Genomic DNA, 17,302 nt, shown 5'->3' with positions numbered 1-17,302 from the left:
CACGCGTGACTTGCCAACTGTCAATATCGTTCGGGTTCTCTTGTCGCAGTTTGATGGTGATTTGTTTTATCTCTTTGTTGGTTTTTTAACACTCAGTGGTTTTGAGGATGCTGAATTGGATACGTTTCATTTGTTAAGGTTAGTACAAATGGAGAAACGGCACTGACATGTGTTTTAAGAGGAGGAAAAGAGGGAACCAAGTAAATTGTTGGTAAAGTATTAACTTCAGACCAATTTTGGACCTTTAGATTATAATAAATAAACTCCTAACACCGTCCTCCACTTCTTCTGTTTAAGATTATAAAGTTTAAATTATTGCTACTCCATAGTTTGATCAATTTATATTGTATATTTTGTTTATAATTAACGCAGTCGAACAACAAAATAAAAAAAAAAAAAACAGAAAATAATTGGAGGCTTTCAGAAATGATTACAAAATAATCCGGCGTTACATAAATACCAAAGTTGGAGGCTGGAGAGAAACAAATATCGTTTGATCCTCTCCCGTTGGTTATCAATTTTAATATTATATCGGAGCCATGAAATTTATGATGATGTATACAATGTACCAGATATTAATAGAACTCTGTCGGGATTTTCGTGAAAACGAGAAGATAAATCTTGTGTTAAATTTAAGCAGAAAGTTCAGCCCCTGCTTTTTTGTGGTCAAGGTTATTTATTATTTTGATGTTAATTATTTTGAAACTAAACATTAATATATTCATACCTTGTTTAATTGTAATCAATTTTGAAATATTAATATTCCACAAATAATTTTATGAAAAATATAAATAAATAAATGAAGAAAAATATTTAAATATTAATAAATAATAATTAATTGGACCAATTAAAAATTTATTGTTAAATATTTAATAGTTTAAAATATATTATATTTCAATAATTGACAAGAAAAACCAATTAAAAACTTTAAAAGCTGAATTTGTGATAAAAGTTATAAAAAATGATATTTTATTGTATCATTAAATTAATCAATTTACTTATTAATTAATTATAATTAGTTATTCCAAAATTATTTAGAATAAAATTTAAATATTTAAATATTAAAATGTTATAAAAATTTTAAATCAATTAAAATTGGTAAGAAAATCTAATTAAAAATTTTAAAAAGTTTAAACAAATTATTTTGACTGAAAAAAGAATCATATATTTTCTTAATTTTATATTATCAGAATTAGAATGTTATAAAATTTTTAAATTTATAATAATTGGAAAGAAAAACTAATTAAAAACACCAAAAACTAAAATTCAAATGACAAAAATTTAAACAATTAATTATTTTCTTGGAAAAATATCATATTTTATAGCTTTATTAAATTAATTAATTTAATTTTAATTTATTATAATCACACATTTCAAAATTCTTACAAAAATACTAAAATTATTTAAATATTTTTTTTTTTTTATTTTTAGGAATTCATATTTTAAATGATAAAATATTATTAAAAATCTAAATTTGTAAGAGTTTAAAAAGAAAAACTAATTAAAAATTTTTAAATACTAAATTTTAGAAGTTTAATCTATTTTGTATAAAAATCTAAAAAAAAATTAATTAATTTAATTGTTAATTCATTATAATCACAAATTACAACATTTTACAATGTTTAATAGTCAAAGCAACAATATTAAAGTCATTTAAATATTTCAAATTTTCATATTTTAAATATTAAAATGTTATAAAAAAATTTAAATTTATAATAATTGGTAAGAAAAACTAATTAAAAATATTTGTGAACTAAATTTTAGAAGTTTAAACAAAACAATTTTGTCTCAGAACCTAAAAATATATCATATTTTTTCATAATTTCAAATTTTAAAAATTAAAATGTTAAAAAAAATCTAAATTTATAATAATTGGTAAGAAAAACTAATTAAAATTTTCAAAAATTAAAATTCAAATGACAAAAATTTCATCAATCAATTTTGTTTGAAAAAAAAAAAAGAAATAATAATATTATATATAGTTTATATGTAGTTATATAGTTTTATAAAATTAAATATTAAAATGTTATAAAAAATGTAAATTTATAAGAATTGGTAAGAAAAACCCATCTCTAGAAACTAAAGTTTAAAAGTTTAAACATTTTTTTGTTTTAAAACCTAAAAAGTTTCATATTTTTTCTTAATTACATATTTTGAAAATTAAATATACAAATAAATTTACAATAATTGGCAAGAAAAACTAATTAAAAATTTTTGTAAACTAAATTTTAGAAATTTAAATAATTTATTTAATCTCAAAACCTAAAAATATTCCATATTCAGATTTTAAAAACTAAATTGTTATAAAAAATCTAAATTTACAATAATTGACAAAAAAACTGATTAAAATTTTCAAAAATTAAAATGACAAAAATTTAGTCAATCAATTTTGTTTAAAAAAAAAATAATATTTTATGGTTTTATTAAATTAATAATTCATTATAATCACATATCATAATCACCCCTTTCAAATTAATAATCTAAGTAAAAATACAGAAATATTAAAATGTTTAAAATTTAAATTTTTATTTTAAATAATTTAAAAATAAATAGATATCGTATTGAAATAAAAAAAGTTAAAAGAATAAAAATTCAAAATAATAGAAATTGAAAGTTGAAAGCTTCAAAAGTTTGAAGAGAGATTATAACAGTTTATTTAAAATTTAACATATTTTTAGGATTTTAAAAAGTGTATTTGTTCATGAAATCAAATATTGAAGAGTTTAAACAGTTATTCAAGAAAGACTTCGTTCAAAAATCGAAGAAAGAGACCTCAAAAGTCAAAAATCTTAAAAGTTAAAATTTCAGGAAAACAACTTTGTACTTGATATTCTTATCTTGAAGTTTTTGTAGTTAAAAATTTAATAATTCAATATTTAATGAGTTTTTGAGATCAAATTTTATAAGTAATAATTATTAATGCCAAAAATCCATTAAATTTATGTTGATTAATAAATAACTTTTAATGATTTATTCGTATTAAAATTAATAAATTAAGAAACCTATAAAAATTAAAATGTCAATAATAATAAAATTGAAATAAATGAAACAAAAAAAAAAATGATTTATGGTCGACAAATTTTTTTTGATATCTACATTAAAAACGAATTATTATTTTTTTTTTAATGAAACTTAATTAAGTGGCTCAAAGTTCCCAAAAACAAAAAAAAAAAAGACTTTCTAAATTAGTAATAAATATTTCATCTCACCATGGTAATAACACGGTAAAAATTCCATTAAACTTAATGCGACGCTACATAAAGGATGCGAAAGCCATCAATTTTGCATATTTCACTTTGGCCTCCACTTAACAAGAACTAATGTCTTCAAACGTACATCTTAACAACCCTTAAATATTTAAACGCATTACCTCCCCCCCTTTCGTCTTTGTGTTGCCTTGTTTTTTTTCTTTATTATTGTTTTATCCATTGAACGTGTACAATTCAGTTTCCTGTTACACAATTCGATGCAATTGCGAACAATTGCCTTAATGCCCCATTGTAAATTAATTAATATTTATGGCGAGAAATGGCCCGGCATCTCTTTCCAACCATTGGAAAGTGTATTTTACACAAACGTGAATCGGGGTCAGGTATTTTTTATACATAAATAATCTTATTCCGGTTATGTTGTTCGGGTTTGGCCACTTATCTTGAGGAGAGTTTTTGAATACCACGTGTTATTTTTTCATTTTAATATAATACATTCTTTAATATTTGGTGAGCGTGTCGTGAAAAATTTAATTTTGAACAGTTTTATGGAGATGTGTGACGCAAACTTATTTCCATTTTTTTGTAGCTTTTATAACCATCTGTTTATCCCATCATTTATTGTACCATTATTCGGTTCATTTATTTATGGAATTTACATTTTATTTATTACAAGAATTTACAATTCTTCACCACTGTGAGGTTATGTATGACTTTTAGATTAGGTTAGATTAGACTTAAGTTAAATAAACTCAATTTCTATATTAAACAGGATAACAAATCGAAGGACACAAAATTAAACAGAAAAATATACAATCTATGAATTACATATATCAATTATTGGCTGATTCTGCTTTCATTCTCATTTATAGGTTAGATTATTTTATTCTATATGACCTTTACAGGTTTGTAAGTAAATTTTGTTAATAAAAAAAATACTAAAAAGTTGAGTAAAAATAAAACATAGTTTATCACTCAGTAATGTTCTATTAAAAGTTTTGTATAACATGTACCATTAAAAGTAAAAGACAACAAATTGACAAATTTGTGTATAATACGTACCATTAAAATACGTACATACGTAAATTAAAAATCTCAATATTGACAATATAGTGTACTATTTACTGTCTAAATTGTCGGCATCAATTTATGTATTTCTCGTACCAATTTTACTCCATTGTGAGTAACGTGGTTAATTTTAAGGTTAGGTTATTTCAGAATATACAGCCTGTATATGTTTATAATCAAAATTTATGTATAATTTGATAGCATCAAAGGTTACTATAAAGTTACTACAAATCATCAATTCACTGATCACTTAAAAGTTAGACAACGAATTGGCAAATTTGTGTATGACACGTACCAATAAATTAAAGATCTCAATATTGACAATACAGTGTAGTATTTACTGTCTAAATTGTTGGCAACAATTTATGTATTACTCGTACCAATTTTACTCCATTGCGAGTAACATGTTTAATTTTAAGGTTAGGTTATTTCAGAATATACAGCCTGTATATGTTTGTAATCAAAATTTGCGTATAAGTTGATAGCATCAAAGGTTACTAAAAAGTTACTACAAATCATTAATTCACTGATCACTTAAAAGTTAGACAACGAATTGTCAAATTTGTGTATGACACGTATCAATAAATTAAAGATCTCAATATTGACAATATAGTGTATTATTTACTGTCTAAATTGTTGGCATCAATTTATGTATTACTCGTACAAATTTTACTCCATTGTGGGTAACGTGTTTAATTTTAAGGTTAGGTTATTTCAGAATATACAGCCTGTATATGTTTGTAATCAAAATTTATGTATAAGTTGATAGCATCAAAGGTTACTATAAAGTTACTACAAATCATCAATTCACTGATCACTTAAAAGTTAGACAACGAATTGGCAAATTTGTGTATGACACGTACCAATAAATTAAAGATCTCAATATTGACAATACAGTGTAGTATTTACTGTCTAAATTGTCGGCATCAATTTATGTATTTCTCGTACCAATTTTACTCCATTGTGAGACACGTGTTTAATTTTGAGGTTAGGTTATTTCAGAAAATACAGCCTGTATATGTTTATAATCAAAATTTATGTATAAGTTGATAGCATCAAAGGTTACTATAAAGTTACTACAAATCATCAATTCACTGATCACTTAAAAGTTAGACAACGAATTGTCAAATTTGTGTATGACACGTACCAATAAATTAAAGATCTCAATATTGACAATATAGTGTATTATTTACTGTCTAAATTGTTGGCAACAATTTATGTATTACTCGTACCAATTTTACTCCATTGCGAGTAACATGTTTAATTTTAAGGTTAGGTTATTTCAGAATATACAGCCTGTATATGTTTGTAATCAAAATTTGCGTATAAGTTGATAGCATCAAAGGTTACTAAAAAGTTACTACAAATCATTAATTCACTGATCACTTAAAAGTTAGACAACGAATTGTCAAATTTGTGTATGACACGTATCAATAAATTAAAGATCTCAATATTGACAATATAGTGTATTATTTACTGTCTAAATTGTTGGCATCAATTTATGTATTACTCGTACAAATTTTACTCCATTGTGGGTAACGTGTTTAATTTTAAGGTTAGGTTATTTCAGAATATACAGCCTGTATATGTTTGTAATCAAAATTTATGTATAAGTTGATAGCATCAAAGGTTACTATAAAGTTACTACAAATCATCAATTCACTGATCACTTAAAAGTTAGACAACGAATTGGCAAATTTGTGTATGACACGTACCAATAAATTAAAGATCTCAATATTGACAATACAGTGTAGTATTTACTGTCTAAATTGTCGGCATCAATTTATGTATTTCTCGTACCAATTTTACTCCATTGTGAGACACGTGTTTAATTTTGAGGTTAGGTTATTTCAGAAAATACAGCCTGTATATGTTTATAATCAAAATTTATGTATAAGTTGATAGCATCAAAGGTTACTAAAAAGTTACTACAAATCATCAATTCACTGATCACTTAAAAGTTAGACAACGAATTGGCAAATTTGTGTATGACACGTACCAATAAATTAAAGATCTCAATATTGACAATACAGTGTAGTATTTACTGTCTAAATTGTCGGCATCAATTTATGTATTTCTCGTACCAATTTTACTCCATTGTGAGACACGTGTTTAATTTTGAGGTTAGGTTATTTCAGAAAATACAGCCTGTATATGTTTATAATCAAAATTTATGTATAAGTTGATAGCATCAAAGGTTACTAAAAAGTTACTACAAATCATCAATTCACTGATCACTTAAAAGTTAGACAACGAATTGTCAAATTTGTGTATGACACGTACCAATAAATTAAAGATCTCAATATTGACAATATAGTGTATTATTTACTGTCTAAATTGTTGGCAACAATTTATGTATTACTCGTACCAATTTTACTCCATTGCGAGTAACATGTTTAATTTTAAGGTTAGGTTATTTCAGAATATACAGCCTGTATATGTTTGTAATCAAAATTTGCGTATAAGTTGATAGCATCAAAGGTTACTAAAAAGTTACTACAAATCATTAATTCACTGATCACTTAAAAGTTAGACAACGAATTGTCAAATTTGTGTATGACACGTATCAATAAATTAAAGATCTCAATATTGACAATATAGTGTATTATTTACTGTCTAAATTGTTGGCATCAATTTATGTATTACTCGTACAAATTTTACTCCATTGTGGGTAACGTGTTTAATTTTAAGGTTAGGTTATTTCAGAATATACAGCCTGTATATGTTTGTAATCAAAATTTATGTATAAGTTGATAGCATCAAAGGTTACTATAAAGTTACTACAAATCATCAATTCACTGATCACTTAAAAGTTAGACAACGAATTGGCAAATTTGTGTATGACACGTACCAATAAATTAAAGATCTCAATATTGACAATACAGTGTAGTATTTACTGTCTAAATTGTCGGCATCAATTTATGTATTTCTCGTACCAATTTTACTCCATTGTGAGACACGTGTTTAATTTTGAGGTTAGGTTATTTCAGAAAATACAGCCTGTATATGTTTATAATCAAAATTTATGTATAAGTTGATAGCATCAAAGGTTACTAAAAAGTTACTACAAATCATCAATTCACTGATCACTTAAAAGTTAGACAACGAATTGTCAAATTTGTGTATGACACGTACCAATAAATTAAAGATCTCAATATTGACAATATAGTGTATTATTTACTGTCTAAATTGTTGGCATCAATTTATGTATTACTCGTACCAATTTTACTCCATTGCGAGTAACATGTTTAATTTTAAGGTTAGGTTATTTCAGAATATACAGCCTGTATATGTTTGTAATCAAAATTTGCGTATAAGTTGATAGCATCAAAGGTTACTAAAAAGTTACTACAAATCATTAATTCACTGATCACTTAAAAGTTAGACAACGAATTGTCAAATTTGTGTATGACACGTATCAATAAATTAAAGATCTCAATATTGACAATATAGTGTATTATTTACTGTCTAAATTGTTGGCATCAATTTATGTATTACTCGTACAAATTTTATTCCATTGTGGGTAACGTGTTTAATTTTAAGGTTAGGTTATTTCAGAATATACAGCCTGTATATGTTTGTAATCAAAATTTATGTATAAGTTGATAGCATCAAAGGTTACTAAAAAGTTACTACAAATCATCAATTCACTGATCACTTAAAAGTTAGACAACGAATTGGCAAATTTGTGTATGACACGTACCAATAAATTAAAAATCTCAATATTGACAATATAGTGTACTATTTACTGTCTAAATTGTTGGCATCAATTTATATATTACTCGTACCAATTTTTCTCCATTGTGAGTAACGTGTTTAATTTTAAGGTTAGGTTATTTCAGAGTATACAGCCTGTATATGTTTGTAATCAAAATTTGTGTATAAGTTGATAGCATCAAAGGTTACTAAAAAGTTACTACAAATCATCAATTCACTGATCACTTAAAAGTTAGACAACGAATTGGCAAATTTGTGTATGACACGTACCAATAAATTAAAGATCTCAATATTGACAATACAGTGTAGTATTTACTGTCTAAATTGTCGGCATCAATTTATGTATTTCTCGTACCAATTTTACTCCATTGTGAGACACGTGTTTAATTTTGAGGTTAGGTTATTTCAGAAAATACAGCCTGTATATGTTTATAATCAAAATTTATGTATAAGTTGATAGCATCAAAGGTTACTAAAAAGTTACTACAAATCATCAATTCACTGATCACTTAAAAGTTAGACAACGAATTGTCAAATTTGTGTATGACACGTACCAATAAATTAAAGATCTCAATATTGACAATATAGTGTAGTATTTACTGTCTAAATTGTTGGCATCAATTTATGTATTACTCGTACCAATTTTACTCCATTGTGAGTAACGTGTTTAATTTTAAGGTTAGGTTATTTCAGAATACACAGCCTGTATATGTTTGTAATCAAAATTTATGTATAAGTTGATAGCATCAAAGGTTACTAAAAAGTTACTACAAATCATCAATTCACTGATCACTTAAAAGTTAGACAACGAATTGTCAAATTTGTGTATGACACGTACCAATCAATTAAAGATCTCAATATTGACAATACAGTGTACTATTTACTGTCTAAATTGTTGGCATCAATTTATATATTACTCGTACCAATTTTTCTCCATTGTGAGTAACGTGTTTAATTTTAAGGTTAGGTTATTTCAGAGTATACAGCCTGTATATGTTTGTAATCAAAATTTGTGTATAAGTTGATAGCATCAAAGGTTACTAAAAAGTTACTACAAATCATCAATTCACTGATCACTTAAAAGTTAGACAACGAATTGTCAAATTTGTGTATGACACGTACCAATAAATTAAAGATCTCAATATTGACAATATAGTGTATTATTTACTGTCTAAATTGTTGGCAACAATTTATGTATTACTCGTACCAATTTTACTCCATTGTGAGTAACGTGGTTAATTTTAAGGTTAGGTTATTTCAGAATATACAGCCTGTATATGTTTGTAATCAAAATTTGTGTATAAGTTGATAGCATCAAAGGTTACTAAAAAGTTACTACAAATCATCAATTCACTGATCACTTAAAAGTTAGACAACGAATTGTCAAATTTGTGTATGACACGTACCAATAAATTAAAGATCTCAATATTGACAATATAGTGTATTATTTACTGTCTAAATTGTCGGCATTAATTTATGTATTTCTCGTACCAATTTTACTCCATTGTGAGACACGTGTTTAATTTTGAGGTTAGGTTATTTCAGAATATACAGCCTGTATATGTTTGTAATCAAAATTTATGTATAAGTTGATAGCATCAAAGGTTTCTATAAAGTTACTACAAATCATTAATTCACTGATCACTTAAAAGTTAGACAACGAATTGTCAAATTTGTGTATGACACGTATCAATAAATTAAAGATCTCAATATTGACAATATAGTGTATTATTTACTGTCTAAACTGTTGGCATCAATTTATGTATTACTCGTACCAATTTTACTCCATTGTGAGTAACGTGTTTAATTTTAAGGTTAGGTTATTTCAGAATATACATCCTGTATATGTTTATAATCAAAATTTGTTTATAAGTTGACAGCATCAAAAGTTACTAAAAAGTTATTATAAAATTGGGTAAAAATAGAAAATAGTTTGATCATCCAACAATTTATTGATTGTTATTAAAAGTTGGACAACAAATTGGTAAATTCTTATATAACAGGTATCAATCAAATGATACTCTTAATATTAACAAAATGGCGCACTATTTACTGTCCAATTTATTGACATCAATTTATATATTAATTTTATCAATTTTACTCCAGTACAGGTAACATATTTATTTTTAAGGTTATTTTATCTTCTTTATAAGTTGGCAGTATTAAAAGTTACTACAAAATTGAAGTTTTAAAAATTGGATAACAACCATTAGATAATTGTTAATAATAAACGTAAAGTAATTCTCAATAAAGTTATAAAACACAATCTTGGCTAAAAATTTTAATCAAAACTCATTTTCACATTGTAATAAAATAAAGTTTCTAACACTAAAAAACTTTAAAGTTCAACACATAATTGGTTATTAATAAAGTTCACATAAAACTTTTGTAATTTTATATTATACAATCCATTTTAAAATCCTGCACTCCATTCAATGGACGCACCATAAATACTTAATTAAAATAGTTTCTCTTCTGGTCCAAAAAGCTGAACATTCTTAACTTTTTAAAAGGAGTCTGAACGTATTTAAATAATTGTTTGAAACATGTCCATCACTTCCGTTGTTTAGTCACGCAATTCCGTCATTTACAATCGTTCACACTGTCTTAAAACCGTGGCCATACGTCACGCCATACCGCCGTCCATTGTCGATGTTTAATTGGTTTAAATGTTCGGCTGATACGATACATTGACATTTATTGTTGCCGAAATTGGATTACCAGTTGCGGCCAGTTTGTGCGTGGAACGCATCTAAACATCGGACACGGCGGCTCCATTACTGATGTACTTTACATGCCAGTTTGGTTGTTGGCTGTATGTTTGCATTAACTGAATTAATGATCGGTTCTTCCCCGACACCATCGCCATACAAAGAAAACCATGAAGTATGAAGTTGTCGTTGACATTCACGTTGATAATAAATTGTATTTATTTCAAGCTATAAAACGGGTTGCTGTTGCATAATTTATGAGGTGCAATATTCTAAAATTCACTTAGGGATGCATTCGGATGTTTATTTCAGTCAGAGTGGGAATAACAAATTATTCATGGTTTTATAACAACAATTCAGCCTTTTTTACGTCAAGTACTCTTTATTTTAAATATTTAAATTTAACTTTTATACATATTAGATACAAATTGTTAATAGACCTTAATGTAAAAATTTGTTAATATTTAAATTTTGATATTTCTTGTTTAGTTATTAAAATATTTGATATTTTCTAAATATTTATTTATCTATTATTTTACAAATAAATTAATTAAATTTGCTATTAAATTTATGGTATTACATATTTTAAATAATTTTATTTTTAAAACAATTAAATAATAACAAATATTGAAAAATTATTATAGCTAAATTTTAACAATTTTTTATTAACATTTAACTATTAATTATATTATTTATTTAATACATAATAACAATTAAAACAAAAAGGCAAAAAAAATTATAACAGAAAATATAAATAATAAATAACTGAAAATGTAATGTTTATTTTAAAAAAATTTTAGAATTTTTTATTTTAATAAACATCATAATATTTAATAAGAATGAACAAAATCTAAATAATAATAATAGTAACAATTTAAACTAAAATTTAAATTATGAAATTATTGAAAAAAAGAGTAAAATTTAATTTAATTTAGTTGTTGTTATTATTTATTTAATACATAATAACAATTCAAACAAAGGCAAAAAATTATATTAGTAAATATAATTAATAAATAAGTGAAAATGTAATGTTTATTTTAAAAAATTAGAAAAAAAAATAATAAAATAAAAACGTTGAAACAGATATTCAAAAAACTAAAAATAATTGTTGTATTATTATTAATTTAAATTATAAAATTATTAAAAAAAAGAAAATAAATATATTTAATTTTTTTAATAAATAAATAAAAACTGTGTTAATAAATTTTTACGAAATTCTTTATATTTTTAGTACCTCAATTCATACAATATTTAGAATTTTTTATTTTAATAAATATCATAATATTTAATAAGAATGAACAAAATCTAAATAGTAATAATAGTAACAATTTAAACTAAAATTAAAAACAAAAACTAAACTGAACTAACTGAATATTTATTTATTATTTTATAAATTCTAAAATTGATTAATTGTTTATGAAAATAAATTATAAAATTATTGAAAAAAAGAATAAAATTTAATTTAATTTAATTTAATTTAGTTGAAATAAATAAATAAAATTTTGTTTTGTTTGTAAGAAAATATAAATTTATCCATCAAAAATTAGAAAATTTTTACAAAATTCTACAAATTATTATTATCTTATAGTTTATTGAATTTTTAGAATTGTTGCTTTTATTAATTATTATTAAATTAATTAATTTATTAATAATTATATAATAAATTTATGTTAATATTATGAATAAGGTCTTGACACATTTCTATATTTTTTTAAAATTGGATTTTCAAAATTTTTAAAGCTATATTTTATCTAAATTTGTTTATTGGAAATATTTTATATATACAATTTTAATTTCTTCGTTAAATTATCAATAATTTAAAATTAAATAAAATTACTTAAAATATCAGAATTTAAATATCTTAAAATTGGAAATTTAAATAATAAAAATATATAAAAGGTTTAAATATTTCTCTATTTATTTTTTTTTAAATATAGTTTTCTGATAATTATTTATTTAAACTTAGATTTTTTCTTTATTATTTTAATTTAAAAAATCCAAAAAATGTAAAATTATTTAAAAAACCACAGTTTTTGCTTTTATTATTATTATAATAACAATTAAAACAAAACAAAAATAAATATAATAAAACTAAAATTTAAAAAAATCTAAAAAGGTATATATAATTATATATAAAATGTATAAAAATAACAATTAATACAAAATAAGAAAAAATTAAAACAAAAATTCACAAATAAATAAATAAATTTAAAAAACTAAATAATTGTTTATTAATTTATACTGTCTGAAATGTTTAGAATTTTTCCTTTTGTTAATTAATATATTATTTAGTTTTAAAAATTAGTAAAAATATATGGATGTATTTAATAAATTTTATTAACAAATTTGAGAATAAAAAGTAAGAAAAAAATAGAACTTTTTTTCATTTGACATACAAATAATTGTGTCATTTATAAATTAATATTTGTATATTTTATTTAATTTTAAAATAAATAATAAATAATATACTGATAATTGTGTCATTTATAAATTAATATTTGTTTATTATTTTATATTAAAATAAATCTAAATTTTTATTTAGATTATTTTTATTTTTTACATTCAGTATTCTGATTAATTTAAAATTAGATTTTTTAACGTTTCCTTTTTATTATTTTAATTGAAAAAATCCAAAAAATGAAAAATTGTTTATAATATCAAATTTTAAAATTAAGCAAATAATAAAATTGAAAAGATAAAATAAACCTAAAAATTTTTTTTACAATTTTATAATTTCTTTATTTTTAAGAATTTATGATTTTATTATTTCCAATTTAACATTAAAAAATTTATTTAATTTTTTGTTACATTTTATAGACTTTTAAATGCTCATAAAATTGTTGGTATTTTATAATTTTCATCAATTATTATTTGCTGCTGAAATTTAACATTTATAAATATTTTATGTATTTTATAATATATATAAATTAATTTATATTTTATAAATATTTTTATTCATTTTTGGATATTTTGTAAATCTTATTCTTAATATAATATATAAAAGTAATTTTTTAAATGATTATAAAATAAAAATATTTTAATACAAAAAAAAAAATTTTTGTTATTTTATGACTACATAATAATTAATTATAATTTATCATATGTATAGTGTTTTTAATATATTTTTTAATGCGTTTATATTATTTATAATTATTGTTGGAATAATAAGTAGTAAATCTAAAAAATGAATGGATAATGGTATTTTTTTGTTTAATTATGATTTATTATACGTATAGTTTTTGTAATATATTTTTTAATGTGTTGATATTATTTATATTTATTGTTTGAATAATTTAGTAAGTCTAAAAAATGAAAAAAAAAATATTTATTATAAAGAATATATAATGTTCCATGAGTCGTAAAACTGTTAATACACGCCTGAGTAAAACTTCCACACACACACACACACACACAATTATAATTAGCATAATTTTTATGCATAACAAACATAATTTGTAAAACGCGAATAATGGAACCATAACAGAACAATAGATAATGTCACCGTATGTATAATCGCAGACGTCGATTACAGAACGAAACAGACCAAATACACATATCAAATTTAAATCTTCGATTGTAAAAATATGCATTGGAAACGGTAAATTGTTTGTTTAAAATCGAAATGACATCGGACATGTTGCCCGCCCGCCATAACGCCATACAGACATAATGACAGGTTGCAAGTTCACTGTAACGCTACAAAGGTCCGTTATCTGATACTACCTACATTTTATATTGAACTGCTATTAAGGCTACTGACGAATTGTTTTTCTGTTCTTTATTCATTTTATTAACTATGCTAGTATGGGAATTATCGGTTGGTGTTTTATGCTCAATTGGTTCCTTAAATGGTTGTTTATGGTTCAATATTCAATAACTGCAACTAACTGGATGATTATATACATTAAGTTTATGTAAAATAGGACAACAAGTTAAAAACTACTTACAAAATTGAATTTACAACAACTAAACATTGTGTAGTACAAAATGTAAGGTTATGTCTGTTATTTTGGCATGGAATTGCAAATTAATTAATTAATTAAAACTGGCACAAGTTGCGCAAAAGTTTATAAACCTTAAGACTTTAAAAAATGATACTTCAATATTTTTAATCATTTACCCCATCAATGGTGTCCACGAGTTCCATTTTCTATGTCACTGATTGTACTTACTTTTAATTGTATTTAATACATTTAAAATGAATATTCAATAATATGAATCCTCAGTTACGATTTCATAATTATGTAAAATAGTTCAGAAACAGTTATTCCAACTAACAACAGTTAAGTTGATGGAAATTATTAAATTTGCATTCAATTAACAGCAATAAGATTTGGTGAGGAATATTTTAAAAACATAAATTCTTTAGTTGTGTTTCTCGAGAGATTTACGAATAAATTATTAAGAAATAAACAAATAAAGACAAAAATTATTTACATCACAGAAAGGACAGTTTTAAAGATTGTTGAACGAGGTATATAATGTGAGGTTATGTGTAAATCTTCTCAAAATATTTAAGAATAAACTGTTCTCTAGAAACAAACAAATCAAGAAAATAATCATTTATATCACAGAAAAAAACAGTTTTTAAGAATGTTGAAAGTGGTATAAAATTCGTGGTTATGCTTACTATTATTGAAAGAGGTACAAAATTTAAGGTTATGTCTGCTACTCTGACGAGAAACTAAAGAACTAAAAGTAAAACTTCAAGTTAAAGCTTCTCAAAAGATTTACGAATAAATTGGCAAGTTAATTGAATATATCAGAATTTAAACTTTCCCAATAAATCTCAACAGCCTCAATTAAGTTTGCACATTGGATTAAACGCACATTTATCCTCAAGAAACAAATAAATCAATAAAACATTTGTAACACAGAAAGAACAGGTTTTATGATTGTTGAAGGTGGTATAAAATGTAAGGTTATGTCTATTATTCTGGCGAGGAACTAATAAATTAAAAGTAAACTTTCAAGTTAAAACTTCTCAAAAGCTTTACGAATAAACTATTAAGTTAATTGAATATGTAAGAGTTTAAACTCGTCCAGTAAATCTCAACAGTCTCATTTAAATATGCACATTGTGTTAAAAACATATTTATTCTCTAGAAACAAGCAAATCAAGAAAATAATCATTTATATCACAGAAAGTTTTTAAGAATGTTGAAAAAGGTATAAAATTTGAGGTTATGCTTGCTATTATTGAAAGAGGTACAAAATTTAAGGTTATGTTTGCTACTCTGACGAGAAACTAAAGAACTAAAAGTAAAACTTCAAGTTAAAGCTTCTCAAAAGATTTACGAATAAACTGGCAAGTTAATTGAATATATCAGAATTTAAACTTTCCCAATAAATCTCAACAGCCTCAATTAAGTTTGCACATTGGATTAAACGCACATTTATCCTCAAGAAACAAATAAATCAATAAAATATTTGTAACACAGAAAGAACAGGTTGTATGATTGTTGAAGGTGGTATAAAATGTAAGGTTATGTCTATTATTCTGGTGAGGAACTAATAAATTAAAAGTAAACTTTCAAGTTAAAACTTCTCAAAAGCTTTACGAATAAACTATTAAGTTAATTGAATATGTAAGAGTTTAAACTCGTCCAGTAAATCTCAACAGTCTCATTTAAATATGCACATTGTGTTAAAAACACATTTATTCTCTATAAACAAGCAAATCAAGAAAATAATCATTTATATCACAGAAAGTTTTTAAGAATGTTGAAAAAGGTATAAAATTTGAGGTTATGCTTACTATTATTGAAAGAGGTACAAAATTTAAGGTTATGTCTGCTACTCTGACGAGAAACTAAAGAACTAAAAGTAAAACTTCAAGTTAAAGCTTCTCAAAAGATTTACGAATAAATTGGCAAGATAATTGAATATATCAGAATTTAAACTTTCCCAATAAATCTCAACAGCCTCAATTAAGTTTGCATATTGGATTAAACGTACATTTATCCTCAAGAAACAAATAAATCAAGAAAACATTTGTAACACAGAAAGAACAGGTTTTATGATTGTTGAAGGTGGTATAAAATGTAAGGTTATGTCTATTATTCTGGCGAGGAACTAATAAATTAAAAGTAAACTTTCAAGTTAAAACTTCTCAAAAGCTTTACGAATAAACTATTAAGTTAATTGAATATGTAAGAGTTTAAACTCGTCCAGTAAATCTCAACAGTCTCATTTAAATATGCACATTGTGTTAAAAACATATTTATTCTCTAGAAACAAGCAAATCAAGAAAATAATCATTTATATCACAGAAAGTTTTTAAGAATGTTGAAAAAGGTATAAAATTTGAGGTTATGCTTGCTATTATTGAAAGAGGTACAAAATTTAAGGTTATGTTTGCTACTCTGACGAGAAACTAAAGAACTAAAAGTAAAACTTCAAGTTAAAGCTTCTCAAAAGATTTACGAATAAACTGGCAAGTTAATTGAATATATCAGAATTTAAACTTTCCCAATAAATCTCAACAGCCTCAATTAAGTTTGCACATTGGATTAAACGCACATTTATCCTCAAGAAACAAATAAATCAATAAAACATTTGTAACACAGAAAGAACAGGTTTTATGATTGTTGAAGG

General features: G+C 23.6%; 1 protein-coding gene across 1 annotated transcript in view; it reads left to right on the top strand.

Annotated features, from left to right (window-relative positions):
* LOC109606352 (uncharacterized) overlaps positions 1-17,302 on the top strand; it is a 41,088-nt gene continuing 23,786 nt past the window's right edge. Inside the window, exon 1 of the mRNA XM_049967574.1 lies at positions 1-138. The gene's annotated coding sequence lies outside the window, so the exon portion shown is untranslated. The remainder of the gene's footprint in view (positions 139-17,302) is intronic.

The sequence above is a fragment of the Aethina tumida genome, chromosome 5 (assembly GCF_024364675.1).
Source record: "Aethina tumida isolate Nest 87 chromosome 5, icAetTumi1.1, whole genome shotgun sequence".
Classification (NCBI taxonomy): Eukaryota; Metazoa; Arthropoda; class Insecta; order Coleoptera; family Nitidulidae; genus Aethina; species Aethina tumida.
This window is presented reverse-complemented; position numbering and strand designations above follow the sequence as displayed.